General features: G+C 39.5%; 2 pseudogenes; both read right to left on the reverse strand.

Annotated features, from left to right (window-relative positions):
• Positions 1-5128: 5128 nt before the first annotated feature.
• On the reverse strand, positions 5129-13029 carry LOC101436391 (isoaspartyl peptidase/L-asparaginase pseudogene; annotated as a pseudogene).
• Positions 13030-13424: 395 nt separating this feature from the next.
• Positions 13425-15173, reverse strand: LOC101436797 (RNA-binding protein EWS pseudogene; annotated as a pseudogene).
• Positions 15174-16944: the final 1771 nt, after the last annotated feature.

The following is a 16944-nucleotide window of genomic DNA, read 5'->3' on the forward strand; positions in this document are numbered from 1 at the left end:
TTCACCTCTGGATATACTTTATTCTTTGCCATTTCAAACTCTGCCCTTGCAGGTCCAAATCCAATTGTAACGTGAGGCAAATATGTTAATTTTCAAACTGCCAGTAAAAATCATTACTGGGTCAGAATTAGAAATAACGTTAAAAAATTTTTTTAAGTGAACTAGAATGGGTGGGGGTTTGGGGTTAGTGCTTAATTGGTACAGAATTTCTGTTTGGGGTGAAGAGAAAGTTTTGGTAATGGATGGTGATGGGAGCACAACATTGTGAATATAATTACCACCACTGAATTGTATATTGAATGTAGTTAAAATGGGAAATTCGGGGTTGCATCTGTTACCAGAAAAAAAAATTTTTGAAAACAATAGAACTGTACAACAGAAACAGTGAACCCTAATGTAAACTATAGAGCATAGTTAATAGTATAATTATAATATTGTGTCATCATTTGTAACAAAAGTACCACATTAATGCAAAATGTTAATAATAGGGAAATCTCTGTGTGCGAAGGGGTTTATATGGGAACTCTATACTTTCCGCATGATTTTTCTGTCAACCTACAACAGGTCTAATTTTTTTAAATGAAAAAATGTTAAGAGGGAAATATGAGATAGAATGGAGCAGAACACAACAGAGTACCTTGTGTTCTTACATAGTGTAAGTTGTTTTGTGAAAACTTTCAGTTGTGTATTTGCGTGAATATACAGTTCTCAGTGTAAAATTTATTCCAGAGGATTACAGTCAAAAAGTTTGCAAGTCACTACCTAGATCAAGATCAGCAAGTTCTTTCTATAAAGGACACAATTGTAAATAGTTTAGACTTTGCAAGTCTTTGTGGCAGCTACTTAACTCTACCATTTTAGTGTGAGAATATGTGATAAATAATACATAAATGAACAGGCATGGTTGTGTTCTAATAAAAGTTTACCTATGGACCCATGGATGGCTGTATGAAATTTATATTTCATATAATTTTCAAATATCATTAAATATTATTCTTTTATTGATTATTTTTAATCATTGAAAATTTTAAAACCATTCTTTGCTCATAAGCTCTACAAAAATAGTCAGCTGGCCAGATTTGGCCCATGAGCCTTGTGTAGACTGTGGCTCCTAATCCAGAAGGAGATGTCTTCTTTGTTTTGACCCTCAACTTGATTTATTCAATTATAACAAATTACCACTGGCTTGGTCCTAAAATAGTTTCCCATTATTATTGTCTACTTCACCCTTTGTGTTTTGATAAAAACTCTGGATTTAGAGTTTAGCCTTTTGTGATTGTTAGTAGTAATAATATTATTGTTAAAACAAAATAGGAGTTTGGGCTTTAAAGTACTGTGTCAAAGGTGATTTGGCATATGTCCAAGTAGTTTGGGCTAAGAATAACTGAATAATTGGATAGAAGACATTTGTCTTCATGGCACTATAAAGACATGAGACCCAGCATTTCACTTTTATGATGAAAATCTCAGCACTTCCATTAATAAACTACTAGTTTATTATAAAGAGTAGATTTTAAAATTGTGCTTTGTAAATTAACAATTGCTTACAAGTAATTATCAAATGCAAGTAAGTTCTTTTCAGGAAAATATGATTCACTCATACTATTTACAGAAAATTTTGTTCTCGAACAGAAAACTACACAATTTCAATGAAACCTGGGCTAAAACACTCCTCCCTTTTTTCAGTTGCTTAGCATATTATGTATTTTGGAGCAACCTGTTGGTGTGTGTTGCTGTGTTTTTATTTTTTAATTTTCTTAGATACCAGGGTCAGGGATTGAACCTCACAAGTGGGAAGCCAGTGCTCAATTATTGAGCCACATCAGCTCCCCTGAGGTGGTTTTCCCATTTGTTTGCTTGTTGTTTTTGTCTTTGTTTTTTAGGAGGCATCAGAAACTGAACCCAGGACTTACCATGTGGGAAGCAGCCATTCAACCACTTAAGCCACATCCATTCCCACCTCCTTCGGTATGTTTTGTTTAGATTCTCAAGGCAGCAGAGTTTAAAATGTTTTTTATGGGAGGGAGTTCTGCTTATCTTACAACAATATTAAATGTTTATAAGAAAAATAGTAAATAAATAATATTAATTCTTAGCCCACTGGGCGGCAGGTACTCTGCCCAGCAGAGTCTGTTTTGGCAGTAAACAAAACAGATGCAGCTTCTGAACTCACGGACATTTATACTCTAGCAGAGGCAGCTACTAAGCAGCTACAGATAAATCTGTAATTACCAACTGTGATAAAGATTTGTGAAGAAAATGTGTGAATGTTGTGAAGAGAGTGTACTGGAGGGACCTAGTTTTGACTGAGTGTTTCAGGGAAGGCGTCTTTGAGGAGTGACATTTAAGCTGAGGCCAACTCAAGCAGGGATGAGTCCAGACAAGAGCAGGGGAAAGGCCTTCCCAGGTAGGGAAGGTCCGTATGACAGCCCTGAGGGGCTGCTGTGCCTCTGCAGCCAGAGCCCAGGGAGCCCAGGAAGAAAGCAGCACAAGCCGATACTGGCAAGGTGGCAGGGCCAGGTCGTTCAGGACCTAGTGGCCAGATTAAGGAGACTGGGTTTTATTCTAAGGGCAAGAACTCATCTTTAAGGATTTTTGAATAGGGAAGTCATGTGAAGAGGGCTCATATTTTAATCTCCGGAAGTGGGGAGAAAAACTCATGTTTGGTTTGATCACCTACATGGCCAACAGAGTACTCGCGTACTACTGTTAGTAGAGATACCCAGCATCAATCGGGCAGCTGCTTGGAGAACTGATGGGGATGGGAGTGCCAGGAATGAAAGTGGTGAGGTGCATTGGAAGATGTTGCTGAGGTCCAGGCAAGACAGGTGGTAGTTTGGACAAGGATGGCAGTGGTAGAGATGTGAAGAGGACAGAGTCGTAATGTATTTTAGAGATGGAATTAATAGGATTTGGTTACTGACTAAATGTAAGAGGGGCAAGAAGGAAAAATGAAAGGTGACTCACAGATTTCTCTTGAACCATGAATATATACAAGGGAAACATGGGAGAAGATTAAGAGCTCAATTTGGGTACTTCTAGTTTGCGATGTTTACAAAATAGCAAAGTGGGAACATCAAGTAGGCAATACTGTACACAGACCTAGAAATTAGAAGAGAGGACTAAGATGGAAATATGAATGTGAGAGTCATTAGCATGTGGATAATAATCCATTTTTTCTTTCAAAATACATTTTATTTGTGGCACATGGAATTTAAAGATGAGTAATTTCTTTCCACGGAGAAGGTAAGCCCTGATAGACTATAAAGTCAAGCAGATATGTCAGAGCAGAAATATTTCCTGTGTAAAGAGAGACTAACAGGACTCCTCTCCAAGGAAATTACTTTCTTTATCATGCTGTCCACATTGTACACACAACCAATTCAGCGGGAGGGAGAAATCCCAAACTATGGGACTTTATGAGAATGCATTAAGTGCCCACTATTTTCCTCTGCTCACCCACTGGCCCCTTCCTGCTGTTAGAGAGGCTGGAGACGTGACAGGCCTGGTTATTCACTAAATGAAGACCCAGAGGGTCTGCAACAGGAGGAAGCTGGTCCTGCTGGTCATTGGGAGGACACTGTGTGATCAAGGTGAGCAGAAAACCCTCAGACTTCCAGGACCCCTGTAGAGCCTGCCAGTCTCCACCATGTCCCTTTGTTCACAGATAAAGGAGCTCTGAGTTACCAGAGAGTGTTTTTCAAGTTTCTGGAAACATGTCTACATTAATTAGAGAAGATTTGAAATTTTTAAAGAAAATCCAGTTTATCCTTCCGTAAATGAAGAACATCTCCCTTAAAGGATTTTCATTAGTTTACTTGATGATTATCATGATTATTTTACCTGACTCAAAACGAACCCTATGACATTGTTAGGGTTTTCTGGACCTCTCTCTCATTAGCTCCTCTATTGCTGCTCCTGTCTTACTTTCAAAAACTTCCACTAGATCCTTTCCTTCCCTCCTTTCCCCCTTCTCTGGGTCCTCTTGGAAAGTCTGCAACCAGGAGACCCCCGGGGAGCATGGGTCTCCTCTGGATCCCTGCACTTTCAAGCTCATAGATTCTGTCACTGCTCTGGGCCTCCTGATTCCAAAAGGCTCTCTCTGCATTGAGGCAGTTTCTGTCATGTCAAGATCATGTCATTTCTTCTTTCTGAACCTAACACAATGAGGACTGTTGAGAAAAAAGGTTCACTAGAGTTTATCTTCTTCAGTCGTCTTTTTTTTATCTCATTACAGATATTTGTCTCACCACATCGAAACCCATGCCTCAGCCACTCCTTTCAGATGCTTACTAATCAAGTTAACAAAATGAGTGACAGACTGCCTGATTTTTCTGTTTCTAGATCCTATTGATTAAGCTAAGTCGCCACACCAGGAAACTGTCCTTACCTCTGTATTAGTCAGCCAAAGGAGTGCTGATGCAAAGTACTACAACTCTGTTGACTTTTATAAAGGGTATTTATTTGGAGTAGAAGCTTACAGTTACAAGGCCCTTAAGAGTCCAACTCAAGGTTAGTTCCTTACCCAAAGTCTTTTACCACGTGTTGAAGCAAGATGGCAGGTGATGCTTGCAAGGGTTCAGCCTTCCTCTTTCCTCTTAAGGCTCTACTGTCCCAGCTTCTTCCAGTCTCAGCTGTAGGCTAGCATAAAGCTCATCTCCTTTCTCGGGGCTCATTTCTTTTGGGGCTCATTTCTTTCCTGGCTCAGCTGGTCCATTCTCTTCACAAGGTCAGCTGTAAACTATCAGGCACATCTCTCTTTCAGGGCCACAGGATCCTCTGTGCATCTACTCTGTGAGAGTCTCTTTTAACAGCCCAAGGGGTCTAAGACTCGATGCTGAGTCATACTCTAATGACATGGTTGGATCAAAACCCTAATCTCAACATAATTTAATCAGACATCTCAACTGAATCTAATTCAATCAAAGGGTTATCACACCCAGAGGAACAGACCAGTTCAGAACGTAATCAATACTTCTTTTTGGAATTTATGAATAATCTCAAACTGCCACAACCTCCAAGCTAGCAACTAGAATAAAATCTCCCATGGGCCTAGGGCAGGTAGGGGTGGTAGTATTTTCATCAACATCACTTCCAGGGTGCAGCTCGCCATCTCCTTTGTGGCTGTCTAGGACTTGGATGCCGAGGTCCAGTTTACTGCCAAATCTCCTGTTTTGCTGACCAAGGTGACACACCTAAGCCTTTAAGCCTTGACCTCATGTAACCCAGTGACAGGTCAGGGCCTCTTCTTATGTCTTTTCTTGTTCTATGTGGACAAGCTTCAATGTCAGGATGCTTTCTCCATGCCCCATGGTTGAAATACTTCCAGTGAGAACCTCCAGACCCTACACATGGTGAGTCACCAACTTGGCCAGACATTTTATTAATAATACTCTTTGAAGAGATTGTCTAAGCTACATTTTCTTTGCAGTCCAAGGCAATAGCACCAACAGTTCCCAAGTTTCTTTGGCAGTCTCATTTTTAACACCTTTCTCAAGCTTGTCTTTTTCCACATGCTTTTTGTTTCTCTCTGTTACAGTTGCTCTCCAGGAATCTCTGGCATCCCCATGGCAGCTGCAAATTTTGCTGCACCTTGATCTGTCAGAAAGCAATGTGGTGTCTTCTCCATAACAAGACATGCAAGTTTAATGGGATTTGCTATAGAGAAGACTGCAGATACTGCTCCTGTGGACAGATCTTTTCCATCCATGATACTAGCCACCATTTCAACTTCACCATTTACATTCAACAAGCTGTGTTGAACTTGGGATCATTTTTGAGTGTGATTACAGCTCATTCTTGCTGCATCAGCTGCCCTCCCTCCCTCCCTGATGATGTTGTAACCCACGGTTACATGATCCCTGGCCTACTTGCTCTTTCCAGTCCTTGGAGATACTGATGGCCACACCACCACAGTGTTCGTGTCATCAATTCCAAGGAGTCCATGCCTGGTTGTAGCCATTCAGCTGACTGTGACACCCTCCAGCTCCTTGGTGAGGCCAGACTACATTTATTTTTGTAATAAATATTAAATGAGCATCTACTCTGTGTCAGGCTCTAGTCTAGTTACTAGAAATATAGAGAGAAAAAAATAAAGATCTGTCTATGAAGTGCTTTGAAGGTATAGTAGATAAATTGATCAGAGATAAGAAAGATTGTAGAACTTGAGGAGCTCTTCAAGAAGGGGGCAACTGAGAAGGTGAAAAATATGAAAATCTGGAGATGTGTGATCCAGACTTAGGAAGTAGTATTTGCAAAGGTCCTGAAGGAGAAATGGGTTTAATGTACCTGAGGAATAGCTAGAGACTCAGGATGGTAGGAAAAGAGTAAGCAAAAGACAAGAAAAGGGAAGAAGGATCAGGATCACATGAGGTATAGTCCATGCTATATTTTTTCTGTGTGATGGGAAGTCATTGGAGGATTTTAAGCAGGGGAGTGATATAATCTTAATGATTTTTCAAAACTCTATCTCTGACTCAGATTGTAGGGGTCTAACGAGGAAAAAAGAGATCAATTAAGAAACTACCAACTATAATCCATGATCAGTGGCAATGCTTCAATATGTGTTCATCACTAATGGAGAATGAAGTTCTTAATGTCAGAAAGCGTGGGAGGGGGAGGGAGACGGGCATACGGGAATCCCCTATATTTTTTATGTAACATTTAAGTAATCTAAAGTTTCTTTAAAAGAAATAAATAATAAATATAAACTACCGACTATTCCTATTCATATATTATGTTATAAAGTTAAAAAAAAAACCCATCAGTGGAGGGACTAGAAATACTCCCTTGGCTATGTTGGCTAATCTGGGCAATGTGCAGATTTCTAATTTCCAATGGGAAAAAGAAGTAGTGCATTTGCTTGGCATGGGGAAGAAATTACTATGGTTTTGAATCAGATTCAGCTCCTGAGCAGTACCCACAAAAGAACAGCTTCTAGGCCCTGGCAGCCTATTTTCTTCCTCTGTTGGTTTCCTTGTCATATTCACTTACTGTCTCTGAAAAAGGCTAAGGCATAAATGTAAAGAGAGCAGTTCCACAGGTTGTAGGATTAGTCAATTCTCCCAAGGAGATTCAAACTCCATCTGCTGCTATTTATTAGATGACTCCGAGCCGTAAAAACCTATTGACGAGTGGTAGCCAATGATATGCTATTACAGCTATAGAGATAATGCAATATCCATGCCATAAAATGGTTACCAAGCCTCATGGTTATGTTTCAATTGTTCCTCAATGCACTGAGCATATTAAAAGGCTGTTTCTCCACCCGCCAAACAGAATTCTGGTGCTGGAGCTCCTCAGAGACACCTGCTGTGAGTGAAAGGTAATATTGTGATGATTATTACTGCTTGGAGAGCGATTACAGACACTTGCCAGCTACCTAGCCCTACACTGAACTATGTAACAAAGTGGGTCTAAATCAAACTGAAAATGAAACCAGTCCATTTTAAATTATTTAAATTCTCCAACCAAGCAAAATTGCAAGTAGGCTGACTTATCCTGTTTGATTTTGTGACCATTCTTTGGGGAACAGGCTGCAATGAGACAGTATGGAGGCTTATATATATTAACATTGTACACAATTCCCAGGATACTTGCTATACAGCAGTACATTCAGTATCTATTTTTCCCTTTGAGGATCACAAAGGCCTGAAAAATTGCCTCCCACGCCCCCTTTTTTTCCCAGATGCTTGTACCTATCCAGCCTTAGTTCTCAATCTGGGTAACTGTAGAAAAGTGCCCCCTCCATTTTAAGTAGCAGTGATTTCTAATCACTTTTCCAGGGTCAAGGTGGCCTCTTTGATCTCAAGAGTGAGAGGATTTTGAGCCAGAAACCCAGATTCACTGGCCAGTGGATAACGGCTTTGGTGTGGACAAGTAGCATCCCAATCTAGGATTCTACCCCAGCCTTTGTTCTGCTAATGCAGGCTCCATAAAACCTTAAGGGGGCCTTAACTGCAGAGTCCCAGATGAAATCTATACAGCCCTGAACCTATGCTTGGCTCCCCACATTGCCATTCTGTCTCGATTTTCTCCTATACCTTTTGTTTAGGAAACCCACTGAGGTGGAGAGTGAACTTTGCTAATGCTTTTGGTCTTAAAGGGGCAATAATGGGAAATTTATTAAGGCTTCTCTACCCCTAATTTTAGTTAATAATAATAATAATATTTAATAAGATGAAGTTTGGACTGCCTCAATAATATTGGAGGAAATTGGTACAACAGGATAAATGCCAGGTAGTGAAAGGCCACCAGTCTGCACCAGACCAGGGTATAAAAGAAAAATATTTACTGAATTAAACCCCTTATATTTTAGGGATTTATCTCTTGAAGCAGTCGGCATGATAATCTTGACCAACATAGACAATCTTCAGGCTATTCCACTGAGTGAACTGCTATTCAGGCAGCTATGTTTTGGCCAGTCTAATTCAGTGACCTTGAAGCCCTGGGGGCAAATGTCTTTACCATACTCAAGTATTAGCAATCCTTAGAGCTTTGACTAATAGGCAGAAAAATTCCATTAAATTCTTTCAGAGAAATGTATTGTGTAGTTATGACCATTCTCTATGTATAAAGCAGAGAGCTGAAAATTGTGAGAAACACCAAAGAAATATAACCATATTTCAAGGATATAATGTGAGAGGCAAGATGTGTACAGATAAAGCAGTTCATTAAACAGTGGTTCTTATAAAGAAATTAAAAATTCATCATTTAAAGAATTCAAACACCCATCAAGATTGATATGAAGAATTTCAGGTTTAGAGGTAGGAACTTGGAAGGTAAGCAAAAATTTAGCTAAGCAGAAAAAACAGCGAAAGAGCAGTTAATGAAATGTACTCTGACTGAAGTAAAGCACAGTGGGAAGAATAAGCATCACATATCCAGAAGAAAGTAGGAAGAAAACCTTGGCTAGAGGATATTGGGTATTACAATTAGATGAATAAGTTAGATTAACATTTTAAAGGTCCTTTATTGTCTTAATTCAAAATTTTTGATACTATATTGCCAATGATTTGCCGACTTTAGCATATAAAAATACTGTATCAGAATTTCCAGGGTGGGGCACAGACCTTTGTATTTTTAACAAGATTGTGATGAACACCAAAGTTTGAGAATCACTGCAGTAAGCAACTGGGAATCACTAAAAATTTTGAGGAAACATTTTGCTGTATGGTGGTAGAAAAAGAGGTAGAGAACAAACAGATATTCCACAGAGCACTATTTTATCTCTATTTAAATCCACCCAGAACAATGGAAGTATGCAATTATAATGACTTAAAAAGAGAGAAATCAATATATATGTATATATTTTAAAAGATTCATTTGTTATTTATTTCTCTTCCCTCCTCGCCCCACCAGTTGTCTGTCTCTGTGTCCATTTGCTGTGTGTTCTTCTATGTCTGCTTATCAGCGGCACCAGGAATCTGTGTCTGTTTTTGTTGCATCGTCTTGCTGCATCAGCTCTCCATGTGTGCATCATCACTACTAGGCAGGCTGCACTTCTTCGCATGGGGTGGCTCTCCTTATGGGGTGCACTCCTTGTGTGTGGGGCTCCCCTACCCCACATGGCACAGCACTCCTTGCACACATCAGCACTACACATGGGCCAGCTCACCACACAGGTCGGGAGGCCCTGGATTTGAACCCTGGACCTCCCATGTGGTAGGCGGATGCCCTATCCGTTGAGCCAAATCTGCTTCCCTCGAGAGGGAAATCAATGTTAATGCCAGTGCCTCCTAACATGAGACCTTACCTCCCCTTAGTTATCATGCATTGTTATTAAAAATTACGAGGGTTTTTTCCTGAATTGTTTTATTGTTTTTAAATGTATATTTTAATCCAAAAGTACAAAAAAGTAACAAAAAGTAAAAACTACTTTAAATCTCATCCACCAGTCATAATTATTAGCATTTTGTTGAATATTCCTTCAGAAATGTTTATCTATTTGCACATACATATAAGCATACAATTTTACATAAATATGAAGATGCTATTACATTATCTTATCTATGACTCACTTTTACACTCAAAAATAGGTTGTGGAAATAGTCCAAAAACTTTATTCATATCTACATCAAAATTTCCCTTTGTTGGGATGTATTCTAATTATTTACCAGACCTCAACAAATAGGCACTTAAGTGATTTCTGATTTTTGACTATTAAAATCACTGTCATTATCATACTAATGACTACATTTAGTCATACTTCTGCAGTCTTTATACTAATGGTAAATTCTAAAAATATATAAGTGGATTAATAACTGGAATTCCTGGATTCAAGGAACTGTATATTTGATGTATTGATACATATTTCAAAAATATATACCCAAAGTATATAAGAATATGTATTTTTCCTTCCTAACTGCCAACACTTGGTTTTATTTTTTTTTTTATTTTGTAAATCTAAGAAATAGGAAAAGAAAATAGGTTTTTATTTATCATTTTAATAATTTGATTTGCATCTTCTATGTTCATTAGTCATCTGTTCTAAGGTTTTTTGAGGTACTTTTGAATTTTAGGGAAATTACCACCATGTCTTTGAACTGATAAGGGTATGATAGTTTTCAAAAATATCTCTGCAAATCTGGCATTTAAAAATAATTTTACTTTATAAAATCTAAACACCTTTGATTAAAAAATGCACTGATATTTTTGTAATACAAAAAAGAAAAAAAACTGTCAAATAAAATACAATACTCCAAGATATAAAAACAAGAGCAAAATAAGCCCAAGTAAGTAGAAGGAAGAATAAAAAATCAGTAAGATAAATAAACAACAGAAAAAATCAACAAACACCAACATTCATTATTTGAAAATTACTTCATACCATAATGTCTCAAAGATAATAATATAAAAATATCACCAGCACATAACCATGGCAATTCAGAAAGTACAAATACCAGCAGTGAATCTGTAGAAATTTAAACACTAAGACCGAACTGTATATAGAGCCTCAAGAAAAGATAACAAGTAGATCAACTTGGGAAGATGACTATGATGATGACGCACAATATGAATTGGAGGAGGCCAGATGAAAATAGTCATGAAGTTGGGGAGAGAAAGCACAAACTAGAACCCACATCAGTCTCTCAGTGCCTCCACACATTCAGCTTCTCTGCAGATGACTGACATGTTTAACCCCAAAGCTGCTCACAAACCTGACTCAGGATGCAGAGAAGCTGAAGGAGGAGATCAGCAGGAAGTATGGGAAGTGCAGGAAGTGCCAACCTGGGGCTGCCGCAAGCCAGCAAAGGTGAGTCATGAGGACAGTGACCGTGAGTGAGTTGCAGCAGAGCCTGACCTTACACATCTGTTAAGGGTTGAATTGTGTCCCCCCAAAAGGGGGACATCTGTTAAGGGTTGAATTGTGTCCACCAAAAGGTGTGTTCAAGCCCTGACCTCTGGTCCCATGAATGTGACGTTATTTGGAAAAGGGTCTTGAGGATGTGATTAGATGCTGCCAAACTGGATTAGGCTAAACTCTAATCCAATGCGATTGGTGAGGAATCTGGATGCAGATACAAGAAGATGCGGGAGAGAATGCCATGTGACTACTGAGGTAGATATTGACATACTGCAACTGCATGCCAAGAATTGCCAAAAAACCACCAGAAGCTAGGAAGAGGCAAAGAAGGATTCTCCTCACAGCTTGCAGAAGGCACAGCCCTGCCAACACCTTGATTTCAGACTTTAGTCTCCAGTACTGTGAGACAATAAATTTCTGTTGTTTAAGCCAAACAGTGGTACTTTGCTAAGGAAGCACTAGGGAACTAACACTAACATCTCCCACACATGTTCTTTGAGAACCAAGCAGACAACCATGCAGGGAAAGGAATTTTAGGAAGTGTAGTTCCAGTCTAGCTAAGTAGATCTCAAAGGAGCCAGCACATTTATGTGGTATTAAATTATTCTCCCAATAACCTTACATTCAGGATACTAGTCATCAGGTTGATTATTTTTTGGAGATTCTGAGGAAAACTTAGAGATGGGAAGTATATGCCATCAAAGATAATATTCTTTCCATTAATTCCAAATTAATGGAAACACTCAAGGATGGACGTACTGATCTGGATGTTAACACGGGTGCCTTTTAAGGAACAAACCTTTCCCATAAAATGAGGAACATCTCCACATGAAACTGTAATGTCTGCACTAGAACAATGACAATCTGAGCAGCTTGAATACACCTGGTACAAGAGCTATTGTTACATTTGGAGAATAAATTGAATCCTGGAGAACCTAGATTGGTTGAAAGACATAAACACATATTAAAGAGAATGAAAGAGTGAGCAAGAATGAGTTTTAAATAAATTACAGCACTCTCTAGGACCTCAAGGATATAACACAGCAGGAGGTTTTCCTCTGAAACTTCTTGAGATGTATACTGCAAAACAATTTCTAAAAAAAAATTAAATAAATTTAAAAAATAAAATAATACATTAAAAGTGTAAAAAAGCCTTATATTGAGGGTGTCCACGGCTCATTTTAGTTCAAGAATAGCTTTATGCTAAACCTGAAGAGAGTCCCCAGTTACTGTTTTTAGATTACATTTTAACAATAATCTGGATTATTCTTTAACTGAGTCCTAAATGTAAAAACTCCTAATGCAGTTTTTAAGAATGATCAAAAGTATTTATTAAGACTATGTAATACCTGATAAGCTGCTTAAGACAGTGGCCTTGCTCTCTAAGAAAATGAAATATAGATGAGAGGCAATAAGAGAAGAAACAGATAGAGAGTAAACAGGTGAGATTAAGTATAAGCATTGTTTATAGGTCAAAGTTTAAGTGAACTCTAGAGCAACAGGTATAATAAAGCCAAGTGTTGAGTTTACACAGGAATAAAATAAGAACTAAAGGCAGTCAGAAAGTTATTGCTTTTGCAAAAAATTTTTCATATAAAAATATGAAAAGCTAAACCCACAAAGACACCTAATTTCTTTCTTTTTTTTTTTTTATTTTAATGCCTTAAATTCTCACTAGTGTCAATATTTCCGTCTGAAGGACAGAGGCTCTTTGTCCAAATCATACTTTCCCTATATGGCTCAGATATCAGTAAACCCTGCAGAGAACTTCAAAGGACGTTTTCTTGAAACTCAGTTAATTTGCTGGATGATTTCTTTTTTGATTGTTTGTTTATAAACATTTGGAATTTTGTTTTTAAAAAAATCACAACCTTGAACATTTCTACAAAGATGCTGAGCACGCTCACAGGGGTTCCCAGTGATTTTGTCTTAAACTACCATCTTTAAAAAAAGGAGGAAAAAACCCACAAAAACTTTGGCACACTATCATTTAACTTGTTTTAATGATTCTTCACAAGTGGTGAAAAATACTAAAGGAACAATCATAATGTTGTGGCCAACATAAATATGGAATTATAAATTTAAAACTATTTTCTGGTTTAAAAAATAAATCTGATAGTCAATGCAGCGCTGCAGGGTCTCTGTGTCTAGCAGAGCTGATCTGTTCCTGAAGGTACTTGCCTTTATTCCTTTTCCTAGCTCCTCCACACCCATTTCTTATTCCTCCCATCTGTTCCATCAAAGGTCCAGGGGGCTCACTAGGGCCACCTCATCAGATGAAAAAAGCCACCTTGCCACTTTGGTCCATGCCCTGGCCACCACAGCAGCCACCTCTGTCTCCACAACTGCCTCCTCTGAACATTCTACCAGGACCCCCAGGGTCCATGAGACTACCTCTTCCTCTTTGCCCACCCCCAGGATCGCCTCTGCCATGGTCACCACCAAGGGTAGAAAGGGTGGAGAGAAGAAACCTTCAGGCTTAGAGGCCTTACGGTGATTACAGTGGTCCTCTAGGTGAGATTCTGAGTTCTACATCCTGGATTGGGGCACTGTTAGTCCCCAGCTCAGTGCTGGACATTTCCTCCTCCAGGTGGGGTCCCTCAAGAACCTTGGGGTTCTCTCAGCGGGAAGCCTCTTCCCTTGAAAACCTTTTTTTCAAACCACTCCATGGCAGCCTTAGCAGTTGGGCAGGTTATCATAGGATTATCTGGCATTGCCTTTGGCTTTGGGCTTTCCTGTTTCCTTGTCCAGGTAGATGTGGATCATGGGTGCTCTTGTTCATCTTCACAACCCCACACTTCTTAAGGAGGTCTGCCGGATCACCTGGAGTCGCACTGTCATTTAATCCTTGCACATAAATTGCAATGTCAGAATCTTCATCTAGAGCTCAGGCAGGCTTAGGTCCAGATCTGGTCCTTATCCATGGGTCCATGAGGCTTACTGAAGCCACCTCCCTCTCCAGCACTCCATCTCCTCCCCGCCCACCTCTGCCCATGCCTCTACAATCAAATTCCCCAACTATTAGGGCTACGCATGCCCCTGTTCTCTCCAGGTCTGGAAACAGCTCAAAACTCCTGCTCCACTCATAAGCACCCATGCAACCTGTCAGAATGAACTCTGTGGCCTGCAACTGCTGCTCCTTTGGCTGTATTGACTTGGAACTTAGCTGTAGGATCCAGTTTGAGGGGAATAACTAGTGGGAGGCTGCTGCCCATAACTGCTCTACCATCCATAGCTGCGCAGCTGCCCATGGATGTTCTACTGAGAGTAACTGCCCTCATCATTACTAATCAGCTGTGTAGAGAAATAGCTGGTAGGAGGACAGGGTGGAAGTGCTGTGACTGGCTGCATGGGGTTAGCTCCCAGGTATCTGAAGAGCATTATAGTCACTCTATCTTATCCTAGGCTGTGCTGGTTGAAACTCCCTGTGCTGGACTGAATTTGACAAGTCTGAGCAGTCTTGCTACCATCCTGTGGTCTTACAGGTATGGTGGCTACTGGCTGATGCCCATAGTTTGGGTGAACAAGCTGAGTGTCATATGCAGACTGAGCTGCATTGAAGGCCTGGATGGTGATGACCTTAGCAGTAGTGGTATCATAAAAGCACCAGTGCCATACCCATGACAGGCTGGCCATAAGCCTGGGGAAGAATTGGAGTAGTATAACCAGTAGGAGGCTGTCAGTCCCCACAAGTCACAGTGGTCTGAGCCTGGGTATAGCTGACATCAGTGGGCTGTCCATAGGTTCCATATTTCGTTGTCCATTTGCCTTGAGTCTGTGCATGTCCTTGGGTGGGCTGAGTAGGGTAAGCTCTGTAGCCTTGCTGGGCTGCAGCTTGGCTGTAAGTACTGTAATCTGTTGATGCCATTTCTCTCCTGCTGGTAGTTATTATTGTTTACCTAGTGAAAATTTTCCCTTCTCTCTTTCTCTCTGTAAAATGATTAAAGCAGAAGGCACTTCCTCTTAGCCTGTAGTTAGAAATGGATACATTTCAGAACCCAAGTTCTGGAAGCTGCCAAAACGATTCTGAGCAATGGAAGCAGAGACCTCATTTATACCTCATGGCTTGAATCAGTCAGGGCTCTCAGGTAAACAGAACCAACAGGATCTATGTATCCTGGAAACTTAGGCAGAATTTCTACGTTACAGTCTTGAGGCAAATTTTGTTTTGATTTTGCTTTTAAGGCCTTAAAGTGATTATTGAAATCAAAGGTAATCTCTTCAAGTCAAGTAACTGTAACTGTTCATCACATCTACAAAATACTTTTAGAGCAACATCTAGGCTAGTGTTTGATTAAACAACTGTACAACATAACCTAGCCAAGTTCACACAGAAAATTAACCATCATACAACCCATTCAAAAGTTTGCCTCATCATCATTATTATCCCTAGGCTTTCTCATCATCAGTGCCTTCCTCTTCATTGCAGCCATCACCAATCCTGAAAATGTTTCTTCTTCCTAAGAGAATCTTTCCTCTAACCTGCATTTCTTTCTATCTCTAGGCATATTGCAAAACTTTAGAAAGAATCATGACATTTGATATGTCATGTCTATGCCACTCTCTCCCTCACCATAATCTGGTCTCCACTCTCACCACTCTACTAAACTTCCCAGAAAGTCCCCAAGGACTTCAGTTTTAGCAAATATGGCAGCCTCTTCTGGTCCTCACCATTGCAGCATTTGAAGTGCTTTATTACCTGCTATGACTGCACTGCCTGCACTCTCAACCTTGTTCTAGGCTGTTTTTCTCCTACTCCTTACTCTTTTCTTTTATCTCTTTTATTTGGTGGGTGTTGAAATATATGTGTTCCCTAAACTTTCATCCTTTGCCTCCTTTCTTTCTACTCACCCTGGACAATGTAAACAGCTTTCATTCAGGATTTTACTGTAATCTCTGTACACTGATGACACTCTGCAATTTATCTTCTCCTATTCTGATCTTTGTGAGTCTGAGCCTGAATTTCTTTCCAAATGAGAGCTCACCATCTCCACTTGGATGTTTTTTGGTCATCTTTAGAATTAGAATACCAAAAACTGAAATTAATTTCCCCACAAAACTTTTCTTCTTCCCATTCATCTGAGATAAAGAATTCAGCTCATCTGTGTTTGCTTCCACCTAAGCCCCCTCTTTAGTGTTTAATCTATTTCTTTAATTCATTCTCTCTTCTCTCTTTCCTCTGACCCTGCCCTAGCTAAAACTATCATCATCATTGCTCTAGATATAACAATAGCCTGCTAACTTGTTTTTCTACTTCCAATCTTCCTATTCCAATACATCTTGATAATTATCCATATGCATTGAAACCATTATCACTTAAAAAATGATAAGATGGAATTCAATAAGAAACCTCATCACAATAAATTTTTGGGTGGAAAAAAACACTGCTACTCTAAGAGCCTACATAAATCCTGTGGCAGTTCAAAGCTGGGTGGACTTCAGAAGATCATGTCCTCATAACTAATCCATTTCTGTGCACGTAAACCTATTGCAGATGGGAACATTTGATTAGATTCTGTTAAGGGGACTTCCTTTTGATTAGATCACTTAAGTAGGGCATGATCCCAGTGAATCTTTATCCTTTTCCTAGAGTCCTTCATAAATGGAGGAATAAAAGCCTCAGACACAGAAAAAAATGG

The sequence above is a fragment of the Dasypus novemcinctus genome, chromosome 2 (genome assembly GCF_030445035.2).
Source record: "Dasypus novemcinctus isolate mDasNov1 chromosome 2, mDasNov1.1.hap2, whole genome shotgun sequence".
Lineage (NCBI taxonomy): Eukaryota > Metazoa > Chordata > Mammalia > Cingulata > Dasypodidae > Dasypus > Dasypus novemcinctus.